Source organism: Rhinopithecus bieti, unplaced genomic scaffold, assembly GCF_001698545.2.
Source record: "Rhinopithecus bieti isolate Rb0 unplaced genomic scaffold, ASM169854v2 scaffold_36959, whole genome shotgun sequence".
Classification (NCBI taxonomy): Eukaryota; Metazoa; Chordata; class Mammalia; order Primates; family Cercopithecidae; genus Rhinopithecus; species Rhinopithecus bieti.
This window is the reverse complement of record NW_016816945.1, coordinates 848,266-863,823: the sequence shown is the minus strand read 5'-3', so window position 1 is coordinate 863,823 and position 15,558 is coordinate 848,266. Positions and strand designations below refer to the sequence as shown.

The window sequence follows — 15,558 nt, the reverse complement described above, 5'->3', positions numbered from 1 at the left end:
CCTGGGTGACAGAGCGAGACTCCATCTCAAAAAAAAAAAAAAGAAACCCCGTTTCTACTAAAATACAAAATTAGCTGGGCATGGTGGCACGCGCCTGTAGTCCCAGCTACTCAGGAGGCTGAGACAGGAGAATTGCTTGAACCCGGGAGGCAGAGGTTGCAGTGAGCCGAGATCGTGCCACTGCAGTCCAGCCTGGCAATAGAGTGAGACTCCATCTCAAAAAAAAGAAAAAGAAAAAGAAAATCTTGATCTGGCCACTTAGTACAGCCATCCCGCTTCACTGGCCCTTCCTCTTGGCTCATTTGGAAGGGGGAAGGTTTCCCACAGCCCAAACCAAAGGTTCTTTTGGAATTTGCTGCTACTGGATTCAGCCGTCACCTTTCTGCTCCGACTCTGCTTTCTCCCTGTGGATCCGCGTGCCAGAGGATCTGCGCGTCCTTTTGTGTCTACACCCTCCCCCGTTCCTTCATTTTCAATATGTAGTAGTGGAGAGGAAGTACAACATGATTTTAGGGCTCACATTTCAATCGCACTGCATTTTTATGGGACAAGCAGAGACCCAGCACCTGGAGTTATTAGGTTAGTATCTAAAATGGGTTCAGCGCTGTGAGTCTTATTGTTTAAAATGAATGAGATGGTCCCCTCCTGCCTTCTTTTCTCCTCCCTTGGGATGAGTGGATTGAGGCAAGGCCCCCAGAGATGAGCTGAAGGAATCCTGGTGCTCTGATTAGTTTTGTTCCCCAGCTTAATTGTACAGCTTCCTTTCTCTCACCACTGATAGCCGAAGTGGCTCTGTGTCTCCCCCCACCTTCCCTTGCTTTAGGAACAAGATGATCACAATGCAGCCTTGTGAATCAATTTTCTCTGTGTGCTGATGAAAGTGTAATTCATTCTTAATCAAGCAGGCTTGCTGCTGCAGGCTCCGTGCCGGAATACATTTAGTTACCCTCCCATCACTTTGGGAAATGATCCCCCAAAAGGACTTTTAGAGGAGAGCTGGAAGGAGAGTTGGCTGTGCGCCTCATACTGTGGTTTTCCAGCAGGGGGCACTCTCAGGAACGATGCTGGCGGAGGCTTTGTAGCTGGAAGCCTTTGGCTGCTGGCAGGGCAGCAGGGGAATGTTTGTCCCAGGTGCCTTCCAGGCTTGCTTTCTCCAGACCCTGGGGCCATTTCTCAGGAGTACCTTAATGGGCCACCCCAAATCCTCAGGTAGCAGTGAGGAGGAACAGTTGAAGATGCAGATTGCATGCCTGGGTTAGAGAGTGCCGGCCGGGTACCAGGTTCTTTTAGCCAGCCTCCTCTGTCTTTTTAAGTAGACAGATGTGTCTCCTGAATCTGAACTTGTTTAGAGCGGGTGAATGTGTCTGTTTTTGTCACGCCACACACAATCTGGGGAGCGTAAGGAGGCCCAGCTCTGCCAGAGTAGAACTCTTCTAAGTTCTCCCCTGCCCTCTCACAGCCTGCTGGCTGTCACAAACAGCTGGCAGTTTTATGGACAAGTGGGTAGGGGGAAAGGGACTCTGCCGGGGCTGAAGGGCTGAGTCTCGATGTTGGGCAGGAAGGAAAAGCCAGGTACCAACAAGTGGATCAGAGTGGGGATGTGAAGATGAACAGTCAGATAGCAATAAAGCCTCAGAGATCCGCCCCAGAGAAAGAAAAGGAAGTTCGTCTCCTCAGAATGGAATTGGATTAGTGACAGACTTGAGCAGCCGGTTCAGTCTAGAGAGAACTTAATTCCTCCTGTGTTATTCACATGGCTGATTCTAATCAGATGTGAAGAGACAGCTGGAGGAGAGCAGCGGGTCAGCCCATGCCTGGTGCAGAGGCTTCATGTTCTTGTAGGCATCTTCAGGGAACTGGCAGGAGTGCTTTGGGTTGGAGATTCTGAGCAGGGCCCTTGGGTTTATAATCTGCCCAGGGAGCAGGGCCCTGCTGCAGGACTCCCATGGTTGGACCTCGTCTAGATTCAGTGAGAGTTCTGAAGGACAGTGCATGGCAGATGTCACTGGTCACATTCACCAGAGCTTGACCCACTTGTCTTCAGAAGGATTCAAAGGCAGTTGACCAGACTTGGCAGGTCCCAGACTGGTGCAGCCACTGTCTTGGAGACCCTGGTTGTACACCCTGAGGTGCTTCTGCTTCGTTACTTGCTGAAATTTGGAGACCTCTTCTCTCTGAATAACCTTCAAGATACTCATTGTGCATGCGAGGAATTCCCCGCCCTCCTGGGGGGACTCCACTCCCCAGGCAGGCAAGGATGGGCGAGGGGAGGGCTGTTGCTGGACTACCAAAGGGAGCATGGGCATTTTTGTTTGGAATTCAGGGTGGGGATGGGACTCATCAGAGTGGCTTCAGTGCTCAACTCACAGTGCAACATAGGGCAAGGTGAAGGCCGTTGTGGGAGGCCTCTTCTGGCTCTAGCAAGCAGGTGTTGCTGGGTAGTGTAGAGGGACCCAGGCCAGTTGCTGAGCAGGAAGATGTACCTAACACTGGTGGGCCCGCACGCCTTAGGGTATGAGAGCATCACAGGGGAACCAGGAAACTTGTTAGCTGGTTTTCATGTCTTTAAAAAGAAGACTCGGAGGCAGAGTTTATTTTACGAAGGGCTAGCTTTTTGCCATTTCTTCTGAGCTTTTGCCTTTTCCTTTATGAATACTTCCTGCCTGTGGGTGTACTGTAAATGTGACAGCCAATGAGCTTTCTAGAAGCAGCAGATGGTGAAAGATCCACAGGTGAGGAGCCTGCCCACTGGAGGGGCGAGACAGTGCCCAGGGAGGGCGTGCAGGTGGCAGAGCTGTTTGTGTGCCCCGCAGGGAGGCTTCCCAAGCTCTCTGTAGAAAAACTCCTGCCCGAGGGCAAATGGCTCCCCTGAGCTTCTACCTGCAGGAAAGAAACCCAAGGGCTCTCCTCGTCTCACTGCCTGCCTTCCTTACCTGCTTGGAGGAGGGCATCCTGGTGTCTGAGATAAAGGATACTGCCGAGGTGGAAGCAGAGCCATGGGGGTGGCTGGGAGGGCCACTCCAGCAGGAGGGAGGAGCACTGTGCAGTAAATTCTGACTCCGGGGTTCCTGTGGGGACTGAAACCCATAGTAACTGCACAGTGAAGGTAAAGGGTGGGGTGGCAGCAGCCAGGTCTGTCTGAGGAGCAAGCAGCAGTGGCCAAAGGCTCCCAGGGCCCTCGGGCAGCAGCCCTTGCTGACCAGTGCAGCCAGGTCGTGGCTACCTCCAGCTGGTGGGTCTGCCTTTCCCTCTGACCGCCTCAGTGCCTTCTGGAAGACTGCGGCTCTCTGTCCTGCCCAGTGGCTGTGGTTCCTTCCTACTTCTGTGTGGGCAGACTGATTTCCCTCTCTACCTTTACTTGTGGCTGAGGCGAAGCTCCTGCTCTTGCAAGATAAGAGGTGGGGCTGAGGTGCTGCAGTGCAGCTGGGGTGGGGCTCAGGAAGCAGCCCGCCCACCCAAGAGCACGCTGCATCCTAATAAGCACATGCTTGAGTCACTGGAATCTGGTGCTGCTGGCACTGCCAGAACCCTCCCCTGGCACCTCGAGGGGACAGCCAGCATGCTCCTCGGGTGGAGGATCCAGAAATTCTTGGAGCCAACATTGCACAAATGGGCAGGAGCCTCTCAAGTCCCCCACAACCTGGGCTCCCTGCCCGGGGAAGTGGCCAGGCTTCATGGGGCATCACTTGGTCGGCCTGGTAGGCGTGGAGGCCAGTGCCATACATGACCTTGCTGTTGCCTGCACCCCTTCTTAACGAGCATCCTGCTCCCCGCTGGAAGGAGAGGAGCCAGGGCTGGGGAGGGGAGAAGCGTGATGCTGCTATTAGCAATAACAGCTGTCGAATTCCCACCATGCGCCAGGCGCAGTGCTGAGCGCATCACACATAGTTCCCAATTCCTCTGCCTGTCACCCCACGAGGAAGGGGCTGCCATCATGCCCGCTTCACAGTGAGGAACTGAGACCAGAGGGGAGCAAATGACCTGCCCAGGGCCACACAGCTGGTCAGTGGCCCAGCTGGGCCTTGCACCAGGCAGCTGACTGTGCCTGTGTCTGACTCAAAGTGGCTGTTCTTTTCCGAAACCTGAGCGGAGACACTGGGCTCACATGCTTTCATTTAAACCCTCTCCCATTTTTGCCCCAGTAGTTATCTGGCAGCTAAAGCTCTTCCTCCTTTCTTCCCCAGTGACCATTCTGATTCCCATTATCACAGGGCACATAACTCCTGGCCCTTCTCCTCCTGATTACATTTAGGGAGAAGCCCATCCTGACGCAGCTCCCTTCTAGAGGGAGTTCCATTTAGGCAAAAAAGGGCTCTCCATTCCCATCAGAACCAGGCTTTCCAAAGGACTCTGAAATTGGTTCCGCTGAAGAAAGCAGCTGAGCTGCCTCCCCACATTCCGCTTGTTAGTCGGGAACTTCAAGGCCAAAAGATTTGGCAGGATTTAAAGAGTCGCTCTCAAGCTGTCTCATTCTGAGCACACTAATGCTGTCTGTCTTCTGATGGTGAAGTGGTCGGTTTGGAATCTCCCTCCCTTGCCCTTTATGGAGCCGCCGATAGTACCGAGGACTCTTCACATGCAGACTCGAGGGGTCGAGAGAATGGGCCAGACTATCTTGCCTGCCCCATGGCAACCTCCAGAGAAAGGAGGCTCAGAGAGGTCAAGGGTGTCCGCAGTGAGCTGGTGATGGCAGAGAGTGAGCTCTCAGACCTTCTCAGTCCCATGTGGAGCTCTTGCCCCTCCTGTGCACCTCAGTTTAGTTTTCATCATAGCCCATGTCCTGGTCACTTAACAAACATTGTTTGAACTCCTGATCGGCACACAGCACTAAGCCAGATATTTGGGGGATATGAAGATGAATGGTACGGACTCCCTGCCCTCCACCCCCGCACTCCTGTGGGAAGTCCCGGAGCTGGAAATGGAACACAGTCACATCCAAGGCATTGATTTCAGGAGTCAGCAGAGAGCGGGGAATAGGGAGAGTGCTGGCTCCAGATGCTTCTGTCCAGGGAGATGCTGGGAAGTGGCCCAGAGTCAGGGGCTTAGGAGGTTGCAAACTTCACCATGCCAAGAGCTCAGTCCCTGATCCACCCCATACCCTTCCACATCTCCCTGACTGTCCTTTACATTTGCTGGGCAGAGTGCCGCCCATGTGCACCATCCCTCCCTGCCTACACCAGCCACACTGAGAAAGACGTTGCCTCCAGCTCATGGAGAGAAACCCCTTCTCAGCTGCCAGGTCATGCGTAAGTTTGCTTCGGGACCACCTGGGAAACCAGGAGTAGAAGGGGTAAACTCTTCCTCATCTGCCACAGGCCTGCCTTGCCCGAGGCCACGTCACCTTACCGCAGCCATGTTGCCAGGGCATGAGGACTAAGATGCTCACCCTGCCAAGCCCCGAGGGGATGAGCAGCGTCAGCTGGCGCCGCGGCAGACAGCACACCACAGAGGTGGCTCAGGGACCTTGGTAGATGGAAATGTGAGAATCTACTAAAATAGCCAGGGATCTCCAGTCCTCTGTCAAGAGGCAACGCCGATGGCTTTTTCCTGATGGTGTGCCTCTGCCCACCAGCCTTCCCTTTGCATGTCCTTATTTGTCACCTCCTAATTTGAATTATTGGGCAAATCTGGCCGCTTATTTGGGACTGACCACCAACTTCTTGAGCATCTATTTGAACAGGCTTCCCTTTCGCTCCCAACCACCTTTGAGGTGAGTCCAAGTGGCAGGACAGGACCCTGTGTGACAGAGCAGAGGTCTCGTGCCCTCTCAACTTCTTCTCTGCTTTCTTACAGCTCACCTTGCAGAGCGCCAAGTCCCGAGTGGCCTTCTTTGAAGAGCTCTAGCAGGTGACCCAGCCACCCCAGGACCTGCCACTTCTCCTGCTCCTGGGACCGCGGGATGGACCAGATACCAAGAGAGCCATCCATAGGGAGCTGGCTGGGGGTTTCGGTGGGAGCTCCAGAACTTTCCCCAGCTGAGTGAAGAGCCCAGCCCCTCTTATGTGCAATTGCCTTGAACTACGACCCTGTAGAGATTTCTCTCATGGGATTCTAGTTCTCTGACCTGAGTCTTTGTTTTAAGAAGTATTTGTCTTCCTTTGTCTAATGTGGGATTCCTGACTCCCTTCGTCCAAGGCACCCTGGTGTGTGTGTGTCTTGCACTCCAGAGCTGACCTCCACTGCCCAGCCTGGGAAGTCATTGTAGGGAGTGAGATACTGAAGCCCTGAGAGGCCAGTGCCAGCATCCCCACCCTGCCCAGGGTTCCGGAACATTCATTCCCCCACGGGTGAGGAACTGTCATGCAGCGAAGCAGCCCAGCCCAGCGGATCCCGGGCCCAGCACGCCTGCCGGCTTCTCATCTTTAGGGAGCCCGCCCAGAGCTCGTGATGAGCAAGGGCTGGGTCCCCGCCAGGCACCCCGAGGCGGCGCTCTGGCTGGCAGCTGGTGGGGAATAGGCAGGGCAGCTGTGGCTGGGGAGAGACTTTAGGCAGAAGCTGTGATGCAGGCTGACTGCCAGCCGAGGGCCTGGGTAGTGCCGTGCGGGAGCTGATGGTACAGGGCACTCTCTGTCCCCCTCCGGCCACACTAGACCAGGGCTGAGAGACAGGCAGGAGCCACTCATGTCTTCCCCANGCCGTGCGGGAGCTGATGGTACAGGGCACTCTCTGTCCCCCTCCGGCCACACTAGACCAGGGCTGAGAGACAGGCAGGAGCCACTCATGTCTTCCCCATTGCCCAAAGCCCATAGACGCCCCTGCCTGCGTGGGGCTGGGGCACTACTTGGTCGTACTGTAGTCAGCACCTGTAACCCGGCTATGACCAGGGACCCATAAGCCCTGTGGCTCCACAGGTGCTGCTTCTCACTGACCCAGACTCGGAGCTCCACCGGCCCAGTATGCACGGCCCATCTGCTTCACTTTCCCTCCTGGCCACGTGCCAGTGGCCATAGGCCACTTCCCAACCCACTGTTGTACCCAGGCCTCACTTTGTTATTGCCCTTATCCCTCTTCGGACCCTGAATTTTCTATTCCCTGGGTGCCAGCAAGGGCCATTTGTGCCCCTCCCAGCACAGGCCCGATACAGGTGTCCACCCACAGGTGGCACTCACCTAGGCTGTCACAGGACCCACCTCCATGCCAGGCAGCAGAGGGCCACAGAACCACCCCCACGGCTCACTCTCTGGGCTGGGGCCACCTTCTTGCCCTTTCTTTATTTTTTTCTGAGATGGAGTTCTCGCTCTATCACCCAGGTTGGAGTGTGGTGGCTCCATCTCGGCTCACTGCAACCTCCACCTCCTGAGTTCAAGCAATTCTCCTGCCTCAGCCTCCCAAGTAGCTGGGACTACAGGCATCACCACCACACTTGGCTAACGTTTTGTATTGTTAGTAGAGACGGGGTTTTGCCATGTTAGCTAGGCTGGTCTCAAAACTCAAACCTGGGCTTACAGGCGTGAGCCACCACACCCAGCCTCTTCTTGCCCTTTCATTTCTCCATGACTGATGTTGCTGTGTCCACCCAGGGCCCTTGAGATCCTTCCAGTTTGGCTGTTATGCAAAGCAGGTGATTTGTCTTAATCAGATAAAAGATGCTTAGTAACTGGAGGCTATGGGGGCCTCGAGATTTTTGGAGAGCAGAGGTGGTCTCTGGCAATTCCGTCTGGTTTTGAGAAACTGAGCGGCTCACAGAGATCCTGTCTTCTTCCCACTATCAGGCTGACCTAACGGGGTTGGGCTGCTCAGCACCTGCTTGGGCCACCTTGCTCCAAGGAAACCAGCCCTGGCTGCCTCACAGCCACGTAGGGTCTGCAGGGTGGGACTGCAGACCTAGAGCGCAAGTGTGGATGCTGTGGCCCTGTGGCTTCTCCTAGTCTGGCCCAGCTACGAGCAGAAGCTTCAGGCGTTTGTAAAGTGAAGTCTGGCTCTGTCTCCTCAGTTTTTTGGGGTTTTTTTCCGTTTCTGTTTTTTTTTTTGAGATGGAGTCTCTCTCTGTCGCTCAGGCTGGAGTGCAGTGGCGCACTCTCAGCTCACTGCAACCTCCGTCTCCCAGGTACAAGAGATTCTCCTGCCTCAGCCTCACGAGTAGCTGGGATTACAGGCGTGTGCCACCATGCCTGTCTAATTTTTGTATTTTTAGTAGAGACGGGGTTTCGCCATGTTAGCCAGACTGGTCTGGAATTCCTGACCTCAGGTGATCTGCCCGCCCCGGCTTCCCAAAGTGCTGAGATTATAGGCGTGAGCCACCATGCCCGGCCTCTTCTCAGTCTTGAAGCCCATCCCTGGATTTCCACCGGGAGTTACTTTCCTCCTGACCTGTAAATTTGTTCTTAACAATGGCTGCAGGTGGGAGCCTGTGGTGATTTATAAAACACTGTTGGGCTTTGTTTCCTTCTTTAACTGCTGTGTGTGCTTGTGAAGTCTGGGAAGTGCCAAGCCATGCGGCCTCAAGGGAGCTGGCTGGTGTTTGGGCTGTGGCAGAAGCACCTGGGGCTCCAGGGAGCAGGCTGGGGACTGCAGGACCTTGCTCAGCCAGGAGCACTTCCCCCTCCTTGAGGCAGGAATCTGAGGTGCCTCCCCACAGATGGAGAAGGTGGAGAGGAGGATGGGCCTCAGGAGCGTCCCAAGCCCCAGCAGCAGAAGAAAGAATGAGAGGTGCCTTGTTTTCAGAGACTGGTTCCTGTGGCTGGGATGACTGCATCCTTTTTTTTTTTTTTTTTTGAGACAGAGTTTTTGCTCTTGTTGCCCTGGCTGGAGTGCAATGGCATGATCTCAGCTCACCGCAACCTCCACCTCCCGGGTTCAAGTGATTCTCCTGCCTCAGCCTCCCGAGTAGCTGGGATTACAGGTACACACCTCCACATCTGGCTAATTTTGTATTTGCCGTAGAGACGGGATTTCTCCATGTTGGTCAGGCTGGTCTCAAACTCCCAACCTCAGGTGATCCGCCCGCCTCGGCCTCCCAGAGTGCTAGGATTACAGGCATGAGCCACCGCACTCGGCCAGACTGCGTCCTTTTTAAACGAACATTTTAGGGCCTGGGAGCTTGTCAAGCAAGGAAGTCTCAAGCCCATAGAGCAGCGTCCTGGCCACGGTGATTTCATTATGAGCCCTTCTGCTGGCTCTCAGGCAGAAGCCCCACGGCACCGGGATCATTCATGAGGTCACTGCCCAGCTCATGATGTCCATGAGGCTGCCCTGTTGGCTGGTAGCCGTGTACAGCTGTGCAGCACAGACGGCTTCGTTCATCCTGATCGAGGCCCCACCTCAGCCACAGCAGTCCCCCCGACCTGTGTTGTCCACCCTGTTATTCATGTACCTGCCAGGCCCTGCTAGACAGCACCCCGTGGCATTACATAACACTTCATGAGTGGCTGTGTCTTGTAATTTAGGGACAGGTTTCTCTCTTTCCCTCTCTTTTTTTTTCAAGAGCCCAGAGACTGACAACCAGCTGCAGTGTCTAAGTGTTCCTCACTGACAGGGTGGGGCCTCGCCGCCCCTGGAGGGAGCAGCCTTGGCAGGGAGACAGCCTGGCCCAGTGACCCTGGGCCCAAGCCAGCCCCTCCAGGGCTTTCAGGGAAGTGCCATCCATTTTCAAAGATGTCAGACGTCACTTCTTCCTGTAGGGCCCGAGTCCTGCCTCCCGTCAGGGCCAGACCATGGAAGGCTATTTTCTATTCTGGGGAACTATTGTAATTTAAATGATTGTTTTAATAAAAATTCTAAGCTGGAAAATACTTGTCTTGGGCTTCGTCAGTTTGCCTGTTGCTCAGGCCATTGAGGCGTCAAGAATGCGGCTGGATGGTGGGGCCGTCTTGTGGTTTTGTGGAGAAATGAGCCCTCTGCTGTCCCTGACTCCTCGGGCCTTCACCTCTGGCCCCTTGTCTTTGGTGGCAAAAGAATCACCTCCTTCCACAACACCCCTAATGACACCTTCGCTGGAGAACTCCCTCCCTCTTCCTGGGGGCACTTGGGGTGGCGGCAAGGGCCCTGCATGGTGTCCCAGCACCTCCATTTCCTCTCTGTGGTCCCTGCCCATCTGTGATTTCAGACCAGAAAACTAGGGAGCTGGACTGGGTGATCCTTGCAGACATTTCTGCTTTCAGCATTCCGGGCTCTGGGGGTGCATGCAGAGCCCCTGGGGCCCAGGCGCTGTCTGCAGAGTAAATGAGGCGCAGCCACTGTCAGGCCTATGTGACATTTGCACTTGAAGTTGGAAAGCACCACTGCAGAGCTTATGGTTTTGGTTTTGCTTCTGTTTTCTTAAGCAACAAAAGTCCTTTATTAAGACCAAAACTTCTATAGGATAACTGTGCCGAAGCACTGCAGCCCCAGTCGGAGATTCAGACAGCACAGTGTGGCTGCCAGGACTTCTAAGGGACCCACTCGACACACTTGTCAGGACATACTTCAGGTTTCCATTGCACAAGCCAGTGAGGAAAACAGCCTATCGGAATACACGAGATCTTCCCAAAATGTTGCAGTTATGCATAACTGCTTTTTTTCTTTAGAAGGATGTTTGAAGTGGATAAACTAAAGAATATGAAAAGTTTTTTTTTTTTTTTTTTTTTTGAGACAGAGTCTCACTGCGTCACCCAGGCTGGAGTGTAGTGGCCTGATCTCAGGTCACTACAACCTCTGCCTCCCTAGTTCAAGTGATTCTCCTGACTCAGCCTCCCAAGTAGCTGGGATTACAGGTGCCTGCCACCACGCCCAGCTAATTTTTTTGTATTTTTAGTAGAGACGGAGTTTTACCATGTTGGCCAGGCTGGTCTCGAACTCCTGACCTCAAGCAATCTGGCTGCCTCGGTCTCCCAAAGTGCTGGGATTACAGGTGTGAGCCACCATGCCCGGCAAGAATATGAAAAGTTTTAACAATTTGTTGTTAGCTTTGAATATATAGAATTGGTCAACCTGGGCCACATAGAGAGACCCCATGTCTACAAAAAAGTTAAAAATTAGCCAGATGTGGTAGCGGCACCTGTAGGCCCAGCTTTTTGGGAGGCTGAGGTAGGAGGATCACTTGAACCTGGGAGCGTGAGGCTGTAGTGAGCCAAGATCATGCCACTGCACTCCGGCCTGGGTAATGTAGCGAGACTGTCTCCAAAAAAAAAAAAAGGGTAACTAATTAGACTTTTTTTTTTTTTCTTGAGATGGAGTCTCACTCTGTTGCCCAGGCTGGAGTGCAGTGGTGCGATCTCTGCTCACTGCAAGCTCCGCCTCCCAGCTTCATGCCATTCTCCTGCTTCAGCCTCCCGAGTAGCTGGGACTACAGTCACCCGCCACCACGCCCGGCTAATTTTTTTGTATTTTTAGTAGAAACGGGGTTTCACCGTATTAGCCAGGATGGTCTCTATCTCCTGACCTTGTGATCCGCCCGCCTCGGCCTCCCAAAGTGCTGTGATTACAGGCTTGAGCCACCGCGCCCAGCCTAGACTTTTTATTAGATGTATAATATAAACTCATTTCTCAAATGTAGATTGTTATTTTTAGTAATTGGAAGCAGTTTGATTTCCTATGTAGTCTAAGCCAAAGAAAGCACTTTGAAAATATTGGTCATTTAAAGCCGTCCAGGCAATATTTTTACATTAAAGACAACCCGACTCACCCCCCACCAACATAGTAAATGTGACCTCACTGAGATCAGAGGTCCCCATTAAGTAGTTAGAATTACTAACACCAGAGTTCCAATGACTGATTCTAATGGTATTTTGGTATCGAGATCAGTTGAATTCTTTGCTGTTTTTTTCTAGTCTGTGGTGACCCTGCTGTAAATACAAAGCAGGGGGCAAGACCTCAGTGCTTCACTGTGGCATTTGCCGCCAGTCCCATTGGAGCCCCAAGTGGCTCATTCTGGCCTCCCTGCTAGCACTTCATTCTTTGCCTTTGGTCTTCGCCTCAGTGGGGAGTACCTGGCAGCTGTTCCCCAGGGCTGCCTACCCTAGAAGCCTTTATGTGGCAGAGAGGATAAGGAGCCACCCACATATAATGAAGAGTTGGCAGCAAAACTCTGGGGGGAAAGGTATTGGCGAGAAGACTGCTGTGACTGTATCTAATCCAATTTCTTAGCCGTCTGGGGAAGAGAAAGTCGGGCACCCGCATGTTTTCCGTTTCCCTTTCAGACAGCCCAGGCAGCCTCATCTCCGGCAGAGGCCAAGGGCTCCTCTCCCCCTCCCTGGCCGGGCCGTGCGGGGCTCCCTGGCAGCCTGTCATTACTGCATTACAGCAGGATCCTGCAGCCGCAGCCCAGCTCCGGTAGGGAGACCACAGCTCACTTCCAGAGAGATGGCTCTGGACCTCTGCGCCGTGGCAGGAGCACCTGGGGAAAATTACAGGGGCCGTTAATCTGCCCAGCAAGGACTCGAGCTGACTCGAAGAGGAACCCCCGCCGTGTCCTCTCCTGGTTTCCACTTGATGGTCATTTCTCACCAAGGTGGTGGCCCCAGAATAGCACCTGGCATTTTGCCTCTGAGCTGAAATCAAGACTTCTCCTGAAGGGCTCCGCAGTCGGAGCAGCCAGAGGCACCTCACCTCTCCCATAAGCCACACTCGCCCAGGGCAGAGGTGGAGGGCACCTGGCTCTTCCTTCCCCACAAGGGCCAGACCTTCCACCCCCTGTGAAGACAGCTGACAGGCCTCTGGGTACCCGGGGAATGTTGTCAGGATAAGGTGAAGAACAGGAACAAAATGTGCTCAGGTTTCTAAGAAAAGGGGTGTGGATCTGTCGCAGTGTTACCATTACTTACAAGTAATAGACACAGCCGGCCTGAAGAAAGGTGAAATATCTATCACTAGCGGCAGGGGGAGCTGGACACAGCTGAGAGGCTAAGAGCCCCTCCCTGCCTCAGAACAGACAAACCTGGGTTCCTGCTCCGCCACTGACCAGCCATGTGAGCCTAGGTAAATGGACCAGCCTCTCGGGCACTGCAGTTTCTTCATCTGTAAAATGGGAATTTTATGGGGCTTTGTGGGGATTACGAATGCCCAGAAAGCTCTAAGCACCTTGCCTAGATGGGCGTCACCACTCCATACTCGGTACACAGTGGCTTTTTTTCTGAATACTTCTTTTGGGGGCAGAGGGCAGGAGGGAGCAGAGAAAAGTGCCTCAGGGGATGTCACAGTTCAGAGGGATCAGGCCCACTCACGGCTCCCCTGTGGCCTCCATCCCCTCCACCTGCACCCCAAGCTTAATGAGCCTGCAGCTGCCCTGTTTGTCCGAGCCCATGTTTGCCCAGTGCCAGCTGCAAAGCCCGGGAAATGATAGATCACTCCGGGCTGGAGCTGCCTGCGAGGGATGCTCTTATTTTGTCCCATTAATACTCCTGCTCAGGTCAATAATTGACTGGAGGCTCAGGGTGGGAGAGAACCAGGTGGGCCACAGTGTGCACACGAGCTCTTCCCTGGGCCTGTGAGTACCTGGGCTGTGAAAAGCCGACTGCAGATGCCAGGGAGGCACGGCAGTGACCTGATTTTCTCTTATCAGGCATAGGGAAGAAGTCCCGTGGAGCCTTGCCCATTTCTAATATAAATAATGCCATTCCCTGTCTGCCTGCTCAGGGAGGAAGGGGCAGCCTTTGATTGAAGGAATTAAGTTGGTAAACAAAGCAAAGAAGGCTGCTGAGGTGCCCCAGGTAGGCACCTGCTGTGCTGTTCACCCTGAGAGAGAGAGAGGAGTTAAATTTGGACGAGTGGAGCGGACCAACAGGGACAACCCAGCCTCAGGCCGGCCCTCCCTGGATCTCCCTGAAGTCTCCCTTTATCCCCAGCTGAGCCAGGCAGCGCCTCCCCAGGACCCCCGGCACACCCCTGCTGTGGCGAGCTGCTGCATGGTGTCTCCACCCTTCCCAGCAGGGGCCCTGCTCGGGCCCTGGGGATTTTCAGCAGAGGATAATTCCCAGGGAATGTATCTGAGAAAGTCAAGTGCTCTGGGATGAACAGCTTAGCCTGGAGCCCGGAGCTGGAGAGGAGCTCCACTCTGGGAGGACGGGGCCCTGTCTGTCCCAGCAGAGGGCAGCTCAAGGGTCCTGTCTGCGCTTCAGGCCAGCTGGCTGTGGGCTCTGATCCCCTGCAGCTCTCCGCCTGCGGCTGTGTGGCCTTGAGTAAGTCCCTTCCACTGTCTGGGCTTCCATGCCTTAGCTATAGAAGGTCAGGTTTGGACCAGCAGAACTTGAGGCCCCCTTAGGTTCCAACTCCACAGACTGGTCCCCCGAGGTCCCCCAAGGCCCCCCAAGGCCCTGTCAAGCCAGCTTCACCTTCCAAGGAGCCAAAACAGGAGTGACTGGCCCAGGATCCCGCAGGAGTGGCTACGGCTACAGCCACGGCCGGGAGCGGGAGTGGAACCAGGTGCCCTGCAGGGACCCCAGCCTGGGGTCTGTGTTAGAGCTCCCACCACACCCCTCCTTTCTCTTGGCCCCACGATCCTCTGGCACAAATTCGGGAGGGGCCACCATGCTGCCAGTCTCCCAGCTCAAGTGAAAGGCAGCAGGCGCCAGCGCGGGGGTTGGCATGGCCACTCTGGGCTTTCCCCCTGAGCAACCAGGCCCAGCGCCTGTCAGCCCGGGTGGTGGAGGGAGGTGGCAGGAGCCGCAGCGTCAGCTGGGCCTGCTGTGACAGTTGCTCTGCCCCGAAACCCATGGGACCTCCCTTCTTTGCCCATGCCTGCATCCTTCCCCCTCCTCACCCCCCAGCCTTCCACTCCCAGCCCGCGTTCCTGAGTTCCTGAGGCTGAATCTATTAAGTCCTTCATATTAACCAGCAAAGGGGGAAACAACCCTCTTTCATCTTAACTGGAGTGAATTTGCATTAACACCTGGGGAGTTCTGTTTGCCTTGAGAAGGCGCATTGCTATTCTGAGCCGCACATGCTGTGGGGTTAGTGCAGTCTCCTATTCTTTTATTAATACGGCTTTCCTCTCCTCCCTCCTCTTTTCCCATGGAAGGGAGAGAGTGGCTGGGGATGCCAGGGCTCCCCACATCGCGTAGGAAGGGCCCCTGGAAATGCCAAGATAGGAGAGCAACTCCCAGCTGAGGCAGATTCTTCCCCTCAGAAGAATCTGGGCAGCTGGGCAGCTCCCAGCCCCAGTCCAGAGTCGCCTCCCTGCTGTGTCCAGTGCATGCTGTGTGTAGGGTGGAGAACCCCACAAGGCAGGGCTCAGGGATACACCCCACCCTCAGGAGCTCCTCAGGGCAGGGAAGGTATGGGGAGGGGGACACCAGGGGGCCAGGAGCTGTGGATACTCAACGATGACCCCACTGGGCTCAGGGGCCCAGCGAGATCTCTCCCCCAGCATTACAGGGGGCATGACTTGGTGGCTGCTGCATGTCTGCCCCAAGTGTGCTGCTCCTGACTCTCCGGTGACAGGACTGGTATTAGCCACTCTCGGTCCTATCCAGACTGGATGCAATTTAGGATGCTTGAGAGTGCCTGGGAAATGCTGAGTCTAGGATGGGGTGGGTTGGGCAAACCTTGGTTTTCAGGACTCAGACCTAGAGATCAAAGTTCTAGAAGGAGAAAAGTTTAAGGCAGGGGAGGGAACAGTGAGGAGTGAATGCCTCCCCAGGACCT

The 15,558-nt window shown here is 54.6% G+C and overlaps 1 protein-coding gene across 1 annotated transcript in view; it reads left to right on the top strand.

The window, feature by feature from the left end:
- NF2 (NF2, moesin-ezrin-radixin like (MERLIN) tumor suppressor) overlaps positions 1–6,106 on the top strand; it is a 101,731-nt gene extending 95,625 nt beyond the window's left edge. The window contains 1 exon segment of the mRNA XM_017855529.1: positions 5,794–6,106. The gene's annotated coding sequence lies outside the window, so the exon portion shown is untranslated.
- Positions 6,107–15,558: the final 9,452 nt, after the last annotated feature.